Source organism: Euprymna scolopes, chromosome 29, assembly GCF_053919585.1.
Source record: "Euprymna scolopes isolate OS-2025 chromosome 29, ASM5391958v1, whole genome shotgun sequence".
In the NCBI taxonomy this organism is placed as follows: Eukaryota; Metazoa; Mollusca; class Cephalopoda; order Sepiida; family Sepiolidae; genus Euprymna; species Euprymna scolopes.
The window spans coordinates 68146021-68162563 of NC_136510.1; the positions used below are offsets into that span (position 1 = coordinate 68146021).

Sequence of the window (16543 nt, forward strand, 5' to 3'; positions counted from 1 at the left end):
TTTAGATGAAATCTTGTCAAAGTTTGAAATGCAAAGTGATTGTGATGAAAACGCAAAATAACTGCAGCGTAAGGTAGGTAGCGTGGCCGAGCGGTCTAAGGCGCTGGTTTAAGGCACCAGTCTCTTCGGAGGCGTGGGTTCGAATCCCACCGCTGCCAATAGTGTACACGTTGGTTGTTAATTCCAATAGAAATAAAACTTTTAAATGACGTAAATCAAATTTTTGTTTAGGATTTCTTCAAATTTCACATTTATATTGAGTATGATTAAAACGCGAAGTATCGAATGCAGAGGGCAGGTAGCGTGGCCGAGCGGTCTAAGGCGCTGGTTTAAGGCACAAGTCTCTTCGGAGGCGTGGGTTCGAATCCCACCGCTATCATGTGTAACATTTAACTTACGTCCGTAACTGTTTTTACTCAATTCCGCTCAAGTTTTGATCTTACAACATCATGGAAGTTAAAATACTGTGAAAGTGCTACTTCGGAAAGACGGGAAAAGAAAAAAATTCTTATATGAGTAAAAATATAAGCACACGTCGTTTTAATAGTTTTAAAATTCATTCTAACGTAACGGCTGAATTACTATTCGAGAATGTTAAAATTCAGCTCGGCTTATAGAGAGAATAATTATATTGGAAAAGATACATAATTGAAAAAAGAATATAGTCCAAGTGGAAGTATGGATGACCAAAAAGAAAACAAAAAATTATTGTCGCATACCAGTTGTTAAATTAATACGCGTTGATTTCATGATTATGAATGTGTGTGTATGGGAAAGTTTGAATCTTACTTTGACCAACGATAATATTTACATAAAGAAGAACATACGTAATTTGATGATACTGAATAGGCCCGTCTGATAACGAAAGGATGGGCCTAATCTAATGCGAGCCTTCATTTCCCATATTATATGAAGTATTGCCGAAGTTAGGTCGTGTAAACGTTGATTACTCCAAAGTTATTTTTCTAATTATGTCACCAATTTGCATGTTGGTAACTGTTATAAAAGAGCTTCAGATCCATACAACATGTCTGGAAATATCGGAATTTCAAACTCCGTCATAATTTCGATCATGGAAAATGATTTTAAAGATGACTTCACACTCATAGTTCAAAGATATATCATATGCGGAAGTTTATTGGCTAAAATCTGGCCGACGCTGTGAGTGTATGCTCTAAACAGACCGGAAGTTATAACGAAAAGAGTGAATTTCAAGTTTTTACGAAAACTTGAGTTTTGACCTCGATATGCCGAAATCAAAGCCGCATTAAGGTAGACGATTGTTTGACAAGTTTGATGTCAGTTGCTGAAGCGATGTATACTGTACACAAACAAGCAAACAAACTTGACAAAAAACATGACCTGATTGTCGGAGGTAAAATCACTATGTATTTGTGTCTGTTGAAAGTTGTATTTATGAGTTGTGATTAACGAAGCGAGGTTAGCGAGTTCTTATCTGGTAGCGTGGCCGAGCGGTCTAAGGCGCTGGTTTTAGGCACCAGTCTCTTCGGAGGCGTGGGTTCGAATCCCACCGCTGCCAATAGTGTACACTTTTGCCATGAATTCCGAGGAAAATGGGTAAAAACAACGTGTATGAGCAATTTGGTCGTATAATGAAATGATTAAATTTTAGATGAAATCTTGTCAAAGTTTGAAATGCAAAGTGATTGTGATGAAAACGCAAAATAACTGCAGCGTAAGGTAGGTAGCGTGGCCGAGCGGTCTAAGGCGCTGGTTTAAGGCACCAGTCTCTTCGGAGGCGTGGGTTCGAATCCCACCGCTGCTAATAGTGTACACGTTGGTTGTTAATTCCAATAGAAATAAAACTTTTAAATGACGTAAATCAAATTTTTGTTTAGGATTTCTTCAAATTTCACATTTATATTGAGTATGATTAAAACGCGAAGTATCGAATGCAGAGGGCAGGTAGCGTGGCCGAGCGGTCTAAGGCGCTGGTTTAAGGCACCAGTCTCTTCGGAGGCGTGGGTTCGAATCCCACCGCTATCATGTGTAACATTTAACTTACGTCCGTAACTGTTTTTACTCAATTCCGCTCAAGTTTTGATCTTACAACATCATGGAAGTTAAAATACTGTGAAAGTGCTACTTCGGAAAGACGGGAAAAGAAAAAAATTCTTATATGAGTAAAAATATAAGCACACGTCGTTTTAATAGTTTTAAAATTCATTCTAACGTAACGGCTGAATTACTATTCGAGAATGTTAAAATTCAGCTCGGCTTATAGAGAGAATAATTATATTGGAAAAGATACATAATTGAAAAAAGAATATAGTCCAAGTGGAAGTATGGATGACCAAAAAGAAAACAAAAAATTATTGTCGCATACCAGTTGTTAAATTAATACTCGTTGATTTCATGATTATGAATGTGTGTGTATGGGAAAGTTTGAATCTTACTTTGACCAACGATAATATTTACATAAAGAAGAACATACGTAATTTGATGATACTGAATAGGCCCGTCTGATAACGAAAGGATGGGCCTAATCTAATGCGAGCCTTCATTTCCCATATTATATGAAGTATTGCCGCAGTTAGGTCGTGTAAACGTTGATTACTCCAAAGTTATTTTTCTAATTATGTCACCAACTTGCATGTTGGTAACTGTTATAAAAGAGCTTCAGATCCATACAACATGTCTGGAAATATCGGAATTTCAAACTCCGTCATAATTTCGATCATGGAAAATGATTTTAAAGATGACTTCACACTCATAGTTCAAAGATATATCATATGCGGAAGTTTATTGGCTAAAATCTGGGCGACGCTGTGAGTGTATGCTCTAAACAGACCGGAAGTTATAACGAAAAGAGTGAATTTCAAGTTTTTACGAAAACTTGAGTTTTGACCTCGATATGCCGAAATCAAAGCCGCATTAAGGTAGACGATTGTTTGACAAGTTTGATGTCAGTTGCTGAAGCGATGTATACTGTACACAAACAAGCAAACAAACTTGACAAAAAACATGACCTGATTGTCGGAGGTAAAATCACTAACTATGTATTTGTGTCTGTTGAAAATTGTATTTATGATTTGTGATTAACGAAGCGAGGTTAGCGAGTTCTTATCTGGTAGCGTGGCCGAGCGGTCTAAGACGCTGGTTTTAGGCACCAGTCTCTTCGGAGGCGTGGGTTCGAATCCCACCGCTGCCAATAGTGTACACTTTTGCCATGAATTCCGACGGAAAATGGTAAAAACAACGTGTATGAGCAATTTGGTCGTATAATGAAATGATTAAATTTTAGATGAAATCTTGTCAAAGTTTGAAATACAAAGTGATTGTGATGAAAACGCAAAATAACTGCAGCGTAAGGTAGGTAGCGTGGCCGAGCGGTCTAAGGAGCTGGTTTAAGGCACCAGTCTCTTCGGAGGCGTGGGTTCGAATCCCACCGCTGCCAATAGTGTACCCGTTGGTTGTTAATTCCAATAGAAATAAAACTTTTAAATGACGTAAATCAAATTTTTGTTTAGGATTTCTTCAAATTTCACATTTATATTGAGTATGATTAAAACGCGAAGTATCGAATGCAGAGGGCAGGTAGCGTGGCCGAGCGGTCTAAGGCGCTGGTTTAAGGCACCAGTCTCTTCGGAGGCGTGGGTTCGAATCCCACCGCTATCATGTGTAACATTTAACTTACGTCCGTAACTGTTTTTACTCAATTCCGCTCAAGTTTTGATCTTACAACATCATGGAAGTTAAAATACTGTGAAAGTGCTACTTCGGAAAGACGGGAAAAGAAAAAAATTCTTATATGAGTAAAAATATAAGCACACGTCGTTTTAATAGTTTTAAAATTCATTCTAACGTAACGGCTGAATTACTATTCGAGAATGTTAAAATTCAGCTCGGCTTATAGAGAGAATAATTATATTGGAAAAGATACATAATTGAAAAAAGAATATAGTCCAAGTGGAAGTATGGATGACCAAAAAGAAAACAAAAAATTATTGTCGCATACCAGTTGTTAAATTAATACGCGTTGATTTCATGATTATGAATGTGTGTGTATGGGAAAGTTTGAATCTTACTTTGACCAACGATAATATTTACATAAAGAAGAACATACGTAATTTGATGATACTGAATAGGCCCGTCTGATAACGAAAGGATGGGCCTAATCTAATGCGAGCCTTCATTTCCCATATTATATGAAGTATTGCCGAAGTTAGGTCGTGTAAACGTTGATTACTCCAAAGTTATTTTTCTAATTATGTCACCAACTTGCATGTTGGTAACTGTTATAAAAGAGCTTCAGATCCATACAACATGTCTGGAAATATCGGAATTTCAAACTCCGTCATAATTTCGATCATGGAAAATGATTTTAAAGATGACTTCACACTCATAGTTCAAAGATATATCATATGCGGAAGTTTATTGGCTAAAATCTGGCCGACGCTGTGAGTGTATGCTCTAAACAGACCGGAAGTTATAACGAAAAGAGTGAATTTCAAGTTTTTACGAAAACTTGAGTTTTGACCTCGATATGCCGAAATCAAAGCCGCATTAAGGTAGACGATTGTTTGACAAGTTTGATGTCAGTTGCTGAAGCGATGTATACTGTACACAAACAAGCAAACAAACTTGACAAAAAACATGACCTGATTGTCGGAGGTAAAATCACTAACTATGTATTTGTGTCTGTTGAAAATTGTATTTATGATTTGTGATTAACGAAGCGAGGTTAGCGAGTTCTTATCTGGTAGCGTGGCCGAGCGGTCTAAGGCGCTGGTTTTAGGCACCAGTCTCTTCGGAGGCGTGGGTTCGAATCCCACCGCTGCCAATAGTGTACACTTTTGCCATGAATTCCGACGGAAAATGGTAAAAACAACGTGTATGAGCAATTTGGTCGTATAATGAAATGATTAAATTTTAGATGAAATCTTGTCAAAGTTTGAAATACAAAGTGATTGTGATGAAAACGCAAAATAACTGCAGCGTAAGGTAGGTAGCGTGGCCGAGCGGTCTAAGGAGCTGGTTTAAGGCACCAGTCTCTTCGGAGGCGTGGGTTCGAATCCCACCGCTGCCAATAGTGTACACGGTGGTTGTTAATTCCAATAGAAATAAAACTTTTAAATGACGTAAATCAAATTTTTGTTTAGGATTTCTTCAAATTTCACATTTATATTGAGTATGATTAAAACGCGAAGTATCGAATGCAGAGGGCAGGTAGCGTGGCCGAGCGGTCTAAGGCGCTGGTTTAAGGCACCAGTCTCTTCGGAGGCGTGGGTTCGAATCCCACCGCTATCATGTGTAACATTTAACTTACGTCCGTAACTGTTTTTACTCAATTCCGCTCAAGTTTTGATCTTACAACATCATGGAAGTTAAAATACTGTGAAAGTGCTACTTCGGAAAGACGGGAAAAGAAAAAAATTCTTATATGAGTAAAAATATAAGCACACGTCGTTTTAATAGTTTTAAAATTCATTCTAACGTAACGGCTGAATTACTATTCGAGAATGTTAAAATTCAGCTCGGCTTATAGAGAGAATAATTATATTGGAAAAGATACATAATTGAAAAAAGAATATAGTCCAAGTGGAAGTATGGATGACCAAAAAGAAAACAAAAAATTATTGTCGCATACCAGTTGTTAAATTAATACGCGTTGATTTCATGATTATGAATGTGTGTGTATGGGAAAGTTTGAATCTTACTTTGACCAACGATAATATTTACATAAAGAAGAACATACGTAATTTGATGATACTGAATAGGCCCGTCTGATAACGAAAGGATGGGCCTAATCTAATGCGAGCCTTCATTTCCCATATTATATGAAGTATTGCCGAAGTTAGGTCGTGTAAACGTTGATTACTCCAAAGTTATTTTTCTAATTATGTCACCAACTTGCATGTTGGTAACTGTTATAAAAGAGCTTCAGATCCATACAACATGTCTGGAAATATCGGAATTTCAAACTCCGTCATAATTTCGATCATGGAAAATGATTTTAAAGATGACGTCACACTCATAGTTCAAAGATATATCATATGCGGAAGTTTATTGGCTAAAATCTGGGCGACGCTGTGAGTGTATGCTCTAAACAGACCCGCAGTTATAACGAAAAGAGGGAATTGCAAGTTTTTACGAAAACTTGAGTTTTGACCTCGATATGCCGAAATCAAAGCCGCATTAAGGTAGACGATTGTTTGACAAGTTTGATGTCAGTTGCTGAAGCGATGTATACTGTACACAAACAAGCAAACAAACTTGACAAAAAACATGACCTGATTGTCGGAGGTAAAATCACGATGTATTTGTGTCTGTTGAAAGTTGTATTTATGAGTTGTGATTAACGAAGCGAGGTTAGCGAGTTCTTATCTGGTAGCGTGGCCGAGCGGTCTAAGGCGCTGGTTTTAGGCACCAGTCTCTTCGGAGGCGTGGGTTCGAATCCCACCGCTGCCAATAGTGTACACTTTTGCCATGAATTCCGACGGAAAATGGGTAAAAACAACGTGTATGAGCAATTTGGTCGTATAATGAAATGATTAAATTTTAGATGAAATCTTGTCAAAGTTTGAAATGCAAAGTGATTGTGATGAAAACGCAAAATAACTGCAGCGTAAGGTAGGTAGCGTGGCCGAGCGGTCTAAGGCGCTGGTTTAAGGCACCAGTCTCTTCGGAGGCGTGGGTTCGAATCCCACCGCTATCATGTGTAACATTTAACTTACGTCCGTCACTGTTTTTACTCAATTCCGCTCAAGTTTTGATCTTACAACATCATGGAAGTTAAAATACTGTGAAAGTGCTACTTCGGAAAGACGGGAAAAGAAAAAAATTCTTATATGAGTAAAAATATAAGCACACGTCGTTTTAATAGTTTTAAAATTCATTCTAACGTAACGGCTGAATTACTATTCGAGAATGTTAAAATTCAGCTCGGCTTATAGAGAGAATAATTATATTGGAAAAGATACATAATTGAAAAAAGAATATAGTCCAAGTGGAAGTATGGATGACCAAAAAGAAAACAAAAAATTATTGTCGCATACCAGTTGTTAAATTAATACGCGTTGATTTCATGATTATGAATGTGTGTGTATGGGAAAGTTTGAATCTTACTTTGACCAACGATAATATTTACATAAAGAAGAACATACGTAATTTGATGATACTGAATAGGCCCGTCTGATAACGAAAGGATGGGCCTAATCTAATGCGAGCCTTCATTTCCCATATTATATGAAGTATTGCCGAAGTTAGGTCGTGTAAACGTTGATTACTCCAAAGTTATTTTTCTAATTATGTCACCAACTTGCATGTTGGTAACTGTTATAAAAGAGCTTCAGATCCATACAACATGTCTGGAAATATCGGAATTTCAAACTCCGTCATAATTTCGATCATGGAAAATGATTTTAAAGATGACGTCACACTCATAGTTCAAAGATATATCATATGCGGAAGTTTATTGGCTAAAATCTGGGCGACGCTGTGAGTGTATGCTCTAAACAGACCCGCAGTTATAACGAAAAGAGGGAATTGCAAGTTTTTACGAAAACTTGAGTTTTGACCTCGATATGCCGAAATCAAAGCCGCATTAAGGTAGACGATTGTTTGACAAGTTTGATGTCAGTTGCTGAAGCGATGTATACTGTACACAAACAAGCAAACAAACTTGACAAAAAACATGACCTGATTGTCGGAGGTAAAATCACGATGTATTTGTGTCTGTTGAAAGTTGTATTTATGAGTTGTGATTAACGAAGCGAGGTTAGCGAGTTCTTATCTGGTAGCGTGGCCGAGCGGTCTAAGGCGCTGGTTTTAGGCACCAGTCTCTTCGGAGGCGTGGGTTCGAATCCCACCGCTGCCAATAGTGTACACTTTTGCCATGAATTCCGACGGAAAATGGGTAAAAACAACGTGTATGAGCAATTTGGTCGTATAATGAAATGATTAAATTTTAGATGAAATCTTGTCAAAGTTTGAAATGCAAAGTGATTGTGATGAAAACGCAAAATAACTGCAGCGTAAGGTAGGTAGCGTGGCCGAGCGGTCTAAGGCGCTGGTTTAAGGCACCAGTCTCTTCGGAGGCGTGGGTTCGAATCCCACCGCTATCATGTGTAACATTTAACTTACGTCCGTCACTGTTTTTACTCAATTCCGCTCAAGTTTTGATCTTACAACATCATGGAAGTTAAAATACTGTGAAAGTGCTACTTCGGAAAGACGGGAAAAGAAAAAAATTCTTATATGAGTAAAAATATAAGCACACGTCGTTTTAATAGTTTTAAAATTCATTCTAACGTAACGGCTGAATTACTATTCGAGAATGTTAAAATTCAGCTCGGCTTATAGAGAGAATAATTATATTGGAAAAGATACATAATTGAAAAAAGAATATAGTCCAAGTGGAAGTATGGATGACCAAAAAGAAAACAAAAAATTATTGTCGCATACCAGTTGTTAAATTAATACTCGTTGATTTCATGATTATGAATGTGTGTGTATGGGAAAGTTTGAATCTTACTTTGACCAACGATAATATTTACATAAAGAAGAACATACGTAATTTGATGATACTGAATAGGCCCGTCTGATAACGAAAGGATGGGCCTAATCTAATGCGAGCCTTCATTTCCCATATTATATGAAGTATTGCCGAAGTTAGGTCGTGTAAACGTTGATTACTCCAAAGTTATTTTTCTAATTATGTCACCAATTTGCATGTTGGTAACTGTTATAAAAGAGCTTCAGATCCATACAACATGTCTGGAAATATCGGAATTTCAAACTCCGTCATAATTTCGATCATGGAAAATGATTTTAAAGATGACTTCACACTCATAGTTCAAAGATATATCATATGCGGAAGTTTATTGGCTAAAATCTGGCCGACGCTGTGAGTGTATGCTCTAAACAGACCGGAAGTTATAACGAAAAGAGTGAATTTCAAGTTTTTACGAAAACTTGAGTTTTGACCTCGATATGCCGAAATCAAAGCCGCATTAAGGTAGACGATTGTTTGACAAGTTTGATGTCAGTTGCTGAAGCGATGTATACTGTACACAAACAAGCAAACAAACTTGACAAAAAACATGACCTGATTGTCGGAGGTAAAATCACTATGTATTTGTGTCTGTTGAAAGTTGTATTTATGAGTTGTGATTAACGAAGCGAGGTTAGCGAGTTCTTATCTGGTAGCGTGGCCGAGCGGTCTAAGGCGCTGGTTTTAGGCACCAGTCTCTTCGGAGGCGTGGGTTCGAATCCCACCGCTGCCAATAGTGTACACTTTTGCCATGAATTCCGACGGAAAATGGTAAAAACAACGTGTATGAGCAATTTGGTCGTATAATGAAATGATTAAATTTTAGATGAAATCTTGTCAAAGTTTGAAATACAAAGTGATTGTGATGAAAACGCAAAATAACTGCAGCGTAAGGTAGGTAGCGTGGCCGAGCGGTCTAAGGAGCTGGTTTTAGGCACCAGTCTCTTCGGAGGCGTGGGTTCGAATCCCACCGCTGCCAATAGTGTACACGTTGGTTGTTAATTCCAATAGAAATAAAACTTTTAAATGACGTAAATCAAATTTTTGTTTAGGATTTCTTCAAATTTCACATTTATATTGAGTATGATTAAAACGCGAAGTATCGAATGCAGAGGGCAGGTAGCGTGGCCGAGCGGTCTAAGGCGCTGGTTTAAGGCACCAGTCTCTTCGGAGGCGTGGGTTCGAATCCCACCGCTATCATGTGTAACATTTAACTTACGTCCGTAACTGTTTTTACTCAATTCCGCCCAAGTTTTGATCTTACAACATCATGGAAGTTAAAATACTGTGAAAGTGCTACTTCGGAAAGACGGGAAAAGAAAAAAATTCTTATATGAGTAAAAATATAAGCACACGTCGTTTTAATAGTTTTAAAATTCATTCTAACGTAACGGCTGAATTACTATTCGAGAATGTTAAAATTCAGCTCGGCTTATAGAGAGAATAATTATATTGGAAAAGATACATAATTGAAAAAAGAATATAGTCCAAGTGGAAGTATGGATGACCAAAAAGAAAACAAAAAATTATTGTCGCATACCAGTTGTTAAATTAATACGCGTTGATTTCATGATTATGAATGTGTGTGTATGGGAAAGTTTGAATCTTACTTTGACCAACGATAATATTTACATAAAGAAGAACATACGTAATTTGATGATACTGAATAGGCCCGTCTGATAACGAAAGGATGGGCCTAATCTAATGCGAGCCTTCATTTCCCATATTATATGAAGTATTGCCGAAGTTAGGTCGTGTAAACGTTGATTACTCCAAAGTTATTTTTCTAATTATGTCACCAACTTGCATGTTGGTAACTGTTATAAAAGAGCTTCAGATCCATACAACATGTCTGGAAATATCGGAATTTCAAACTCCGTCATAATTTCGATCATGGAAAATGATTTTAAAGATGACGTCACACTCATAGTTCAAAGATATATCATATGCGGAAGTTTATTGGCTAAAATCTGGGCGACGCTGTGAGTGTATGCTCTAAACAGACCCGCAGTTATAACGAAAAGAGTGAATTGCAAGTTTTTACGAAAACTTGAGTTTTGACCTCGATATGCCGAAATCAAAGCCGCATTAAGGTAGACGATTGTTTGACAAGTTTGATGTCAGTTGCTGAAGCGATGTATACTGTACACAAACAAGCAAACAAACTTGACAAAAAACATGACCTGATTGTCGGAGGTAAAATCACGATGTATTTGTGTCTGTTGAAAGTTGTATTTATGAGTTGTGATTAACGAAGCGAGGTTAGCGAGTTCTTATCTGGTAGCGTGGCCGAGCGGTCTAAGGCGCTGGTTTTAGGCACCAGTCTCTTCGGAGGCGTGGGTTCGAATCCCACCGCTGCCAATAGTGTACACTTTTGCCATGAATTTCGACGGAAAAATGGGTCAAATACCACGTGTATGAGCAATTTGGTCGTATAATGAAATGATTAAATTTTAGATGAAATCTTGTCAAAGTTTGAAATGCAAAGTGATTGTGATGAAAACGCAAAATAACTGCAGCGTAAGGTAGGTAGCGTGGCCGAGCGGTCTAAGGCGCTGGTTTAAGGCACCAGTCTCTTCGGAGGCGTGGGTTCGAATCCCACCGCTGCCAATAGTGTACACGTTGGTTGTTAATTCCAATAGAAATAAAACTTTTAAATGACGTAAATCAAATTTTTGTTTAGGATTTCTTCAAATTTCACATTTATATTGAGTATGATTAAAACGCGAAGTATCGAATGCAGAGGGCAGGTAGCGTGGCCGAGCGGTCTAAGGCGCTGGTTTAAGGCACCAGTTTCTTCGGAGGCGTGGGTTCGAATCCCACCGCTATCATGTGTAACATTTAACTTACGTCCGTCACTGTTTTTACTCAATTCCGCTCAAGTTTTGATCTTACAACATCATGGAAGTTAAAATACTGTGAAAGTGCTACTTCGGAAAGACGGGAAAAGAAAAAAATTCTTATATGAGTAAAAATATAAGCACACGTCGTTTTAATAGTTTTAAAATTCATTCTAACGTAACGGCTGAATTACTATTCGAGAATGTTAAAATTCAGCTCGGCTTATAGAGAGAATAATTATATTGGAAAAGATACATAATTGAAAAAAGAATATAGTCCAAGTGGAAGTATGGATGACCAAAAAGAAAACAAAAAATTATTGTCGCATACCAGTTGTTAAATTAATACTCGTTGATTTCATGATTATGAATGTGTGTGTATGGGAAAGTTTGAATCTTACTTTGACCAACGATAATATTTACATAAAGAAGAACATACGTAATTTGATGATACTGAATAGGCCCGTCTGATAACGAAAGGATGGGCCTAATCTAATGCGAGCCTTCATTTCCCATATTATATGAAGTATTGCCGAAGTTAGGTCGTGTAAACGTTGATTACTCCAAAGTTATTTTTCTAATTATGTCACCAATTTGCATGTTGGTAACTGTTATAAAAGAGCTTCAGATCCATACAACATGTCTGGAAATATCGGAATTTCAAACTCCGTCATAATTTCGATCATGGAAAATGATTTTAAAGATGACTTCACACTCATAGTTCAAAGATATATCATATGCGGAAGTTTATTGGCTAAAATCTGGCCGACGCTGTGAGTGTATGCTCTAAACAGACCGGAAGTTATAACGAAAAGAGTGAATTTCAAGTTTTTACGAAAACTTGAGTTTTGACCTCGATATGCCGAAATCAAAGCCGCATTAAGGTAGACGATTGTTTGACAAGTTTGATGTCAGTTGCTGAAGCGATGTATACTGTACACAAACAAGCAAACAAACTTGACAAAAAACATGACCTGATTGTCGGAGGTAAAATCACTATGTATTTGTGTCTGTTGAAAGTTGTATTTATGAGTTGTGATTAACGAAGCGAGGTTAGCGAGTTCTTATCTGGTAGCGTGGCCGAGCGGTCTAAGGCGCTGGTTTTAGGCACCAGTCTCTTCGGAGGCGTGGGTTCGAATCCCACCGCTGCCAATAGTGTACACTTTTGCCATGAATTCCGACGGAAAAATGGGTCAAATACCACGTGTATGAGCAATTTGGTCGTATAATGAAATGATTAAATTTTAGATGAAATCTTGTCAAAGTTTGAAATGCAAAGTGATTGTGATGAAAACGCAAAATAACTGCAGCGTAAGGTAGGTAGCGTGGCCGAGCGGTCTAAGGCGCTGGTTTAAGGCACCAGTCTCTTCGGAGGCGTGGGTTCGAATCCCACCGCTGCCAATAGTGTACACGTTGGTTGTTAATTCCAATAGAAATAAAACTTTTAAATGACGTAAATCAAATTTTTGTTTAGGATTTCTTCAAATTTCACATTTATATTGAGTATGATTAAAACGCGAAGTATCGAATGCAGAGGGCAGGTAGCGTTGCCGAGCGGTCTAAGGCGCTGGTTTAAGGCACCAGTCTCTTCGGAGGCGTGGGTTCGAATCCCACCGCTATCATGTGTAACATTTAACTTACGTCCGTAACTGTTTTTACTCAATTCCGCTCAAGTTTTGATCTTACAACATCATGGAAGTTAAAATACTGTGAAAGTGCTACTTCGGAAAGACGGGAAAAGAAAAAAATTCTTATATGAGTAAAAATATAAGCACACGTCGTTTTAATAGTTTTAAAATTCATTCTAACGTAACGGCTGAATTACTATTCGAGAATGTTAAAATTCAGCTCGGCTTATAGAGAGAATAATTATATTGGAAAAGATACATAATTGAAAAAAGAATATAGTCCAAGTGGAAGTATGGATGACCAAAAAGAAAACAAAAAATTATTGTCGCATACCAGTTGTTAAATTAATACGCGTTGATTTCATGATTATGAATGTGTGTGTATGGGAAAGTTTGAATCTTACTTTGACCAACGATAATATTTACATAAAGAAGAACATACGTAATTTGATGATACTGAATAGGCCCGTCTGATAACGAAAGGATGGGCCTAATCTAATGCGAGCCTTCATTTCCCATATTATATGAAGTATTGCCGAAGTTAGGTCGTGTAAACGTTGATTACTCCAAAGTTATTTTTCTAATTATGTCACCAATTTGCATGTTGGTAACTGTTATAAAAGAGCTTCAGATCCATACAACATGTCTGGAAATATCGGAATTTCAAACTCCGTCATAATTTCGATCATGGAAAATGATTTTAAAGATGACTTCACACTCATAGTTCAAAGATATATCATATGCGGAAGTTTATTGGCTAAAATCTGGGCGACGCTGTGAGTGTATGCTCTAAACAGACCGGAAGTTATAACGAAAAGAGTGAATTTCAAGTTTTTACGAAAACTTGAGTTTTGACCTCGATATGCCGATTTCAAAGCCGCATTAAGGTAGACGATTGTTTGACAAGTTTGATGTCAGTTGCTGAAGCGATGTATACTGTACACAAACAAGCAAACAAACTTGACAAAAAACATGACCTGATTGTCGGAGGTAAAATCACTATGTATTTGTGTCTGTTGAAAGTTGTATTTATGAGTTGTGATTAACGAAGCGAGGTTAGCGAGTTCTTATCTGGTAGCGTGGCCGAGCGGTCTAAGGCGCTGGTTTTAGGCACCAGTTTCTTCGGAGGCGTGGGTTCGAATCCCACCGCTGCCAATAGTGTACACTTTTGCCATGAATTCCGACGGAAAAATGGGTCAAATACCACGTGTATGAGCAATTTGGTCGTATAATGAAATGATTAAATTTTAGATGAAATCTTGTCAAAGTTTGAAATGCAAAGTGATTGTGATGAAAACGCAAAATAACTGCAGCGTAAGGTAGGTAGCGTGGCCGAGCGGTCTAAGGCGCTGGTTTAAGGCACCAGTCTCTTCGGAGGCGTGGGTTCGAATCCCACCGCTGCCAATAGTGTACACGTTGGTTGTTAATTCCAATAGAAATAAAACTTTTAAATGACGTAAATCAAATTTTTGTTTAGGATTTCTTCAAATTTCACATTTATATTGAGTATGATTAAAACGCGAAGTATCGAATGCAGAGGGCAGGTAGCGTAGCCGAGCGGTCTAAGGCGCTGGTTTAAGGCACAAGTCTCTTCGGAGGCGTGGGTTCGAATCCCACCGCTATCATGTGTAACATTTAACTTACGTCCGTAACTGTTTTTACTCAATTCCGCTCACGTTTTGATCTTACAACATCATGGAAGTTAAAATACTGTGAAAGTGCTACTTCGGAAAGACGGGAAAAGAAAAAAATTCTTATATGAGTAAAAATATAAGCACACGTCGTTTTAATAATTTTAAAATTCATTCTAACGTAACGGCTGAATTACTATTCGAGAATGTTAAAATTCAGCTCGGCTTATAGAGAGAATAATTATATTGGAAAAGATACATAATTGAAAAAAGAATATAGTCCAAGTGGAAGTATGGATGACCAAAAAGAAAACAAAAAATTATTGTCGCATACCAGTTGTTAAATTAATACTCGTTGATTTCATGATTATGAATGTGTGTGTATGGGAAAGTTTGAATCTTACTTTGACCAACGATAATATTTACATAAAGAAGAACATACGTAATTTGATGATACTGAATAGGCCCGTCTGATAACGAAAGGATGGGCCTAATCTAATGCGAGCCTTCATTTCCCATATTATATGAAGTATTGCCGCAGTTAGGTCGTGTAAACGTTGATTACTCCAAAGTTATTTTTCTAATTATGTCACCAACTTGCATGTTGGTAACTGTTATAAAAGAGCTTCAGATCCATACAACATGTCTGGAAATATCGGAATTTCAAACTCCGTCATAATTTCGATCATGGAAAATGATTTTAAAGATGACTTCACACTCATAGTTCAAAGATATATCATATGCGGAAGTTTATTGGCTAAAATCTGGGCGACGCTGTGAGTGTATGCTCTAAACAGACCGGAAGTTATAACGAAAAGAGTGAATTTCAAGTTTTTACGAAAACTTGAGTTTTGACCTCGATATGCCGAAATCAAAGCCGCATTAAGGTAGACGATTGTTTGACAAGTTTGATGTCAGTTGCTGAAGCGATGTATACTGTACACAAACAAGCAAACAAACTTGACAAAAAACATGACCTGATTGTCGGAGGTAAAATCACTATGTATTTGTGTCTGTTGAAAGTTGTATTTATGAGTTGTGATTAACGAAGCGAGGTTAGCGAGTTCTTATCTGGTAGCGTGGCCGAGCGGTCTAAGGCGCTGGTTTTAGGCACCAGTTTCTTCGGAGGCGTGGGTTCGAATCCCACCGCTGCCAATAGTGTACACTTTTGCCATGAATTCCGACGGAAAAATGGGTCAAATACCACGTGTATGAGCAATTTGGTCGTATAATGAAATGATTAAATTTTAGATGAAATCTTGTCAAAGTTTGAAATGCAAAGTGATTGTGATGAAAACGCAAAATAACTGCAGCGTAAGGTAGGTAGCGTGGCCGAGCGGTCTAAGGCGCTGGTTTAAGGCACCAGTCTCTTCGGAGGCGTGGGTTCGAATCCCACCGCTGCCAATAGTGTACACGTTGGTTGTTAATTCCAATAGAAATAAAACTTTTAAATGACGTAAATCAAATTTTTGTTTAGGATTTCTTCAAATTTCACATTTATATTGAGTATGATTAAAACGCGAAGTATCGAATGCAGAGGGCAGGTAGCGTAGCCGAGCGGTCTAAGGCGCTGGTTTAAGGCACCAGTCTCTTCGGAGGCGTGGGTTCGAATCCCACCGCTATCATGTGTAACATTTAACTTACGTCCGTAACTGTTTTTACTCAATTCCGCTCAAGTTTTGATCTTACAACATCATGGAAGTTAAAATACTGTGAAAGTGCTACTTCGGAAAGACGGGAAAAGAAAAAAATTCTTATATGAGTAAAAATATAAGCACACGTCGTTTTAATAGTTTTAAAATTCATTCTAACGTAACGGCTGAATTACTATTCGAGAATGTTAAAATTCAGCTCGGCTTATAGAGAGAATAATTATATTGGAAAAGATACATAATTGAAAAAAGAATATAGTCCAAGTGGAAGTATGGA

The 16543-nt window shown here is 37.6% G+C and overlaps 30 non-coding genes across 30 annotated transcripts; all 30 read left to right on the top strand.

Moving 5' to 3' along the window:
- The first annotated feature begins 76 nt into the window (after positions 1-76).
- On the top strand, positions 77-158 carry Trnal-aag (transfer RNA leucine (anticodon AAG)). The gene has a single exon. It is a non-coding gene; the product is annotated as a tRNA-Leu (tRNA).
- A 139-nt stretch (positions 159-297) lies between these two features.
- On the top strand, positions 298-379 carry Trnal-aag (transfer RNA leucine (anticodon AAG)). The gene has a single exon. It is a non-coding gene; the product is annotated as a tRNA-Leu (tRNA).
- A 1079-nt stretch (positions 380-1458) lies between these two features.
- On the top strand, positions 1459-1540 carry Trnal-uag (transfer RNA leucine (anticodon UAG)). The gene has a single exon. It is a non-coding gene; the product is annotated as a tRNA-Leu (tRNA).
- Positions 1541-1704: 164 nt separating this feature from the next.
- On the top strand, positions 1705-1786 carry Trnal-aag (transfer RNA leucine (anticodon AAG)). Its single transcript has one exon. It is a non-coding gene; the product is annotated as a tRNA-Leu (tRNA).
- Positions 1787-1925: 139 nt separating this feature from the next.
- On the top strand, positions 1926-2007 carry Trnal-aag (transfer RNA leucine (anticodon AAG)). Its single transcript has one exon. It is a non-coding gene; the product is annotated as a tRNA-Leu (tRNA).
- Positions 2008-3090: 1083 nt separating this feature from the next.
- On the top strand, positions 3091-3172 carry Trnal-uag (transfer RNA leucine (anticodon UAG)). Its single transcript has one exon. It is a non-coding gene; the product is annotated as a tRNA-Leu (tRNA).
- A 164-nt stretch (positions 3173-3336) lies between these two features.
- Positions 3337-3418, top strand: Trnal-aag (transfer RNA leucine (anticodon AAG)). Its single transcript has one exon. It is a non-coding gene; the product is annotated as a tRNA-Leu (tRNA).
- Positions 3419-3557: 139 nt separating this feature from the next.
- On the top strand, positions 3558-3639 carry Trnal-aag (transfer RNA leucine (anticodon AAG)). The gene has a single exon. It is a non-coding gene; the product is annotated as a tRNA-Leu (tRNA).
- A 1083-nt stretch (positions 3640-4722) lies between these two features.
- Trnal-uag (transfer RNA leucine (anticodon UAG)) lies at positions 4723-4804 on the top strand. The gene has a single exon. It is a non-coding gene; the product is annotated as a tRNA-Leu (tRNA).
- A 164-nt stretch (positions 4805-4968) lies between these two features.
- On the top strand, positions 4969-5050 carry Trnal-aag (transfer RNA leucine (anticodon AAG)). Its single transcript has one exon. It is a non-coding gene; the product is annotated as a tRNA-Leu (tRNA).
- A 139-nt stretch (positions 5051-5189) lies between these two features.
- Positions 5190-5271, top strand: Trnal-aag (transfer RNA leucine (anticodon AAG)). The gene has a single exon. It is a non-coding gene; the product is annotated as a tRNA-Leu (tRNA).
- A 1079-nt stretch (positions 5272-6350) lies between these two features.
- Positions 6351-6432, top strand: Trnal-uag (transfer RNA leucine (anticodon UAG)). The gene has a single exon. It is a non-coding gene; the product is annotated as a tRNA-Leu (tRNA).
- Positions 6433-6597: 165 nt separating this feature from the next.
- Positions 6598-6679, top strand: Trnal-aag (transfer RNA leucine (anticodon AAG)). Its single transcript has one exon. It is a non-coding gene; the product is annotated as a tRNA-Leu (tRNA).
- Positions 6680-7758: 1079 nt separating this feature from the next.
- Positions 7759-7840, top strand: Trnal-uag (transfer RNA leucine (anticodon UAG)). Its single transcript has one exon. It is a non-coding gene; the product is annotated as a tRNA-Leu (tRNA).
- A 165-nt stretch (positions 7841-8005) lies between these two features.
- On the top strand, positions 8006-8087 carry Trnal-aag (transfer RNA leucine (anticodon AAG)). The gene has a single exon. It is a non-coding gene; the product is annotated as a tRNA-Leu (tRNA).
- A 1079-nt stretch (positions 8088-9166) lies between these two features.
- Positions 9167-9248, top strand: Trnal-uag (transfer RNA leucine (anticodon UAG)). The gene has a single exon. It is a non-coding gene; the product is annotated as a tRNA-Leu (tRNA).
- A 164-nt stretch (positions 9249-9412) lies between these two features.
- On the top strand, positions 9413-9494 carry Trnal-uag (transfer RNA leucine (anticodon UAG)). The gene has a single exon. It is a non-coding gene; the product is annotated as a tRNA-Leu (tRNA).
- Positions 9495-9633: 139 nt separating this feature from the next.
- On the top strand, positions 9634-9715 carry Trnal-aag (transfer RNA leucine (anticodon AAG)). Its single transcript has one exon. It is a non-coding gene; the product is annotated as a tRNA-Leu (tRNA).
- A 1079-nt stretch (positions 9716-10794) lies between these two features.
- Trnal-uag (transfer RNA leucine (anticodon UAG)) lies at positions 10795-10876 on the top strand. The gene has a single exon. It is a non-coding gene; the product is annotated as a tRNA-Leu (tRNA).
- Positions 10877-11043: 167 nt separating this feature from the next.
- On the top strand, positions 11044-11125 carry Trnal-aag (transfer RNA leucine (anticodon AAG)). Its single transcript has one exon. It is a non-coding gene; the product is annotated as a tRNA-Leu (tRNA).
- Positions 11126-11264: 139 nt separating this feature from the next.
- Positions 11265-11346, top strand: Trnal-aag (transfer RNA leucine (anticodon AAG)). The gene has a single exon. It is a non-coding gene; the product is annotated as a tRNA-Leu (tRNA).
- Positions 11347-12425: 1079 nt separating this feature from the next.
- Trnal-uag (transfer RNA leucine (anticodon UAG)) lies at positions 12426-12507 on the top strand. The gene has a single exon. It is a non-coding gene; the product is annotated as a tRNA-Leu (tRNA).
- Positions 12508-12674: 167 nt separating this feature from the next.
- On the top strand, positions 12675-12756 carry Trnal-aag (transfer RNA leucine (anticodon AAG)). The gene has a single exon. It is a non-coding gene; the product is annotated as a tRNA-Leu (tRNA).
- Positions 12757-12895: 139 nt separating this feature from the next.
- On the top strand, positions 12896-12977 carry Trnal-aag (transfer RNA leucine (anticodon AAG)). The gene has a single exon. It is a non-coding gene; the product is annotated as a tRNA-Leu (tRNA).
- A 1079-nt stretch (positions 12978-14056) lies between these two features.
- Positions 14057-14138, top strand: Trnal-uag (transfer RNA leucine (anticodon UAG)). Its single transcript has one exon. It is a non-coding gene; the product is annotated as a tRNA-Leu (tRNA).
- Positions 14139-14305: 167 nt separating this feature from the next.
- On the top strand, positions 14306-14387 carry Trnal-aag (transfer RNA leucine (anticodon AAG)). Its single transcript has one exon. It is a non-coding gene; the product is annotated as a tRNA-Leu (tRNA).
- Positions 14388-14526: 139 nt separating this feature from the next.
- On the top strand, positions 14527-14608 carry Trnal-aag (transfer RNA leucine (anticodon AAG)). Its single transcript has one exon. It is a non-coding gene; the product is annotated as a tRNA-Leu (tRNA).
- Positions 14609-15687: 1079 nt separating this feature from the next.
- Positions 15688-15769, top strand: Trnal-uag (transfer RNA leucine (anticodon UAG)). The gene has a single exon. It is a non-coding gene; the product is annotated as a tRNA-Leu (tRNA).
- A 167-nt stretch (positions 15770-15936) lies between these two features.
- Trnal-aag (transfer RNA leucine (anticodon AAG)) lies at positions 15937-16018 on the top strand. Its single transcript has one exon. It is a non-coding gene; the product is annotated as a tRNA-Leu (tRNA).
- A 139-nt stretch (positions 16019-16157) lies between these two features.
- On the top strand, positions 16158-16239 carry Trnal-aag (transfer RNA leucine (anticodon AAG)). The gene has a single exon. It is a non-coding gene; the product is annotated as a tRNA-Leu (tRNA).
- The last annotated feature ends 304 nt before the right edge of the window (positions 16240-16543 follow it).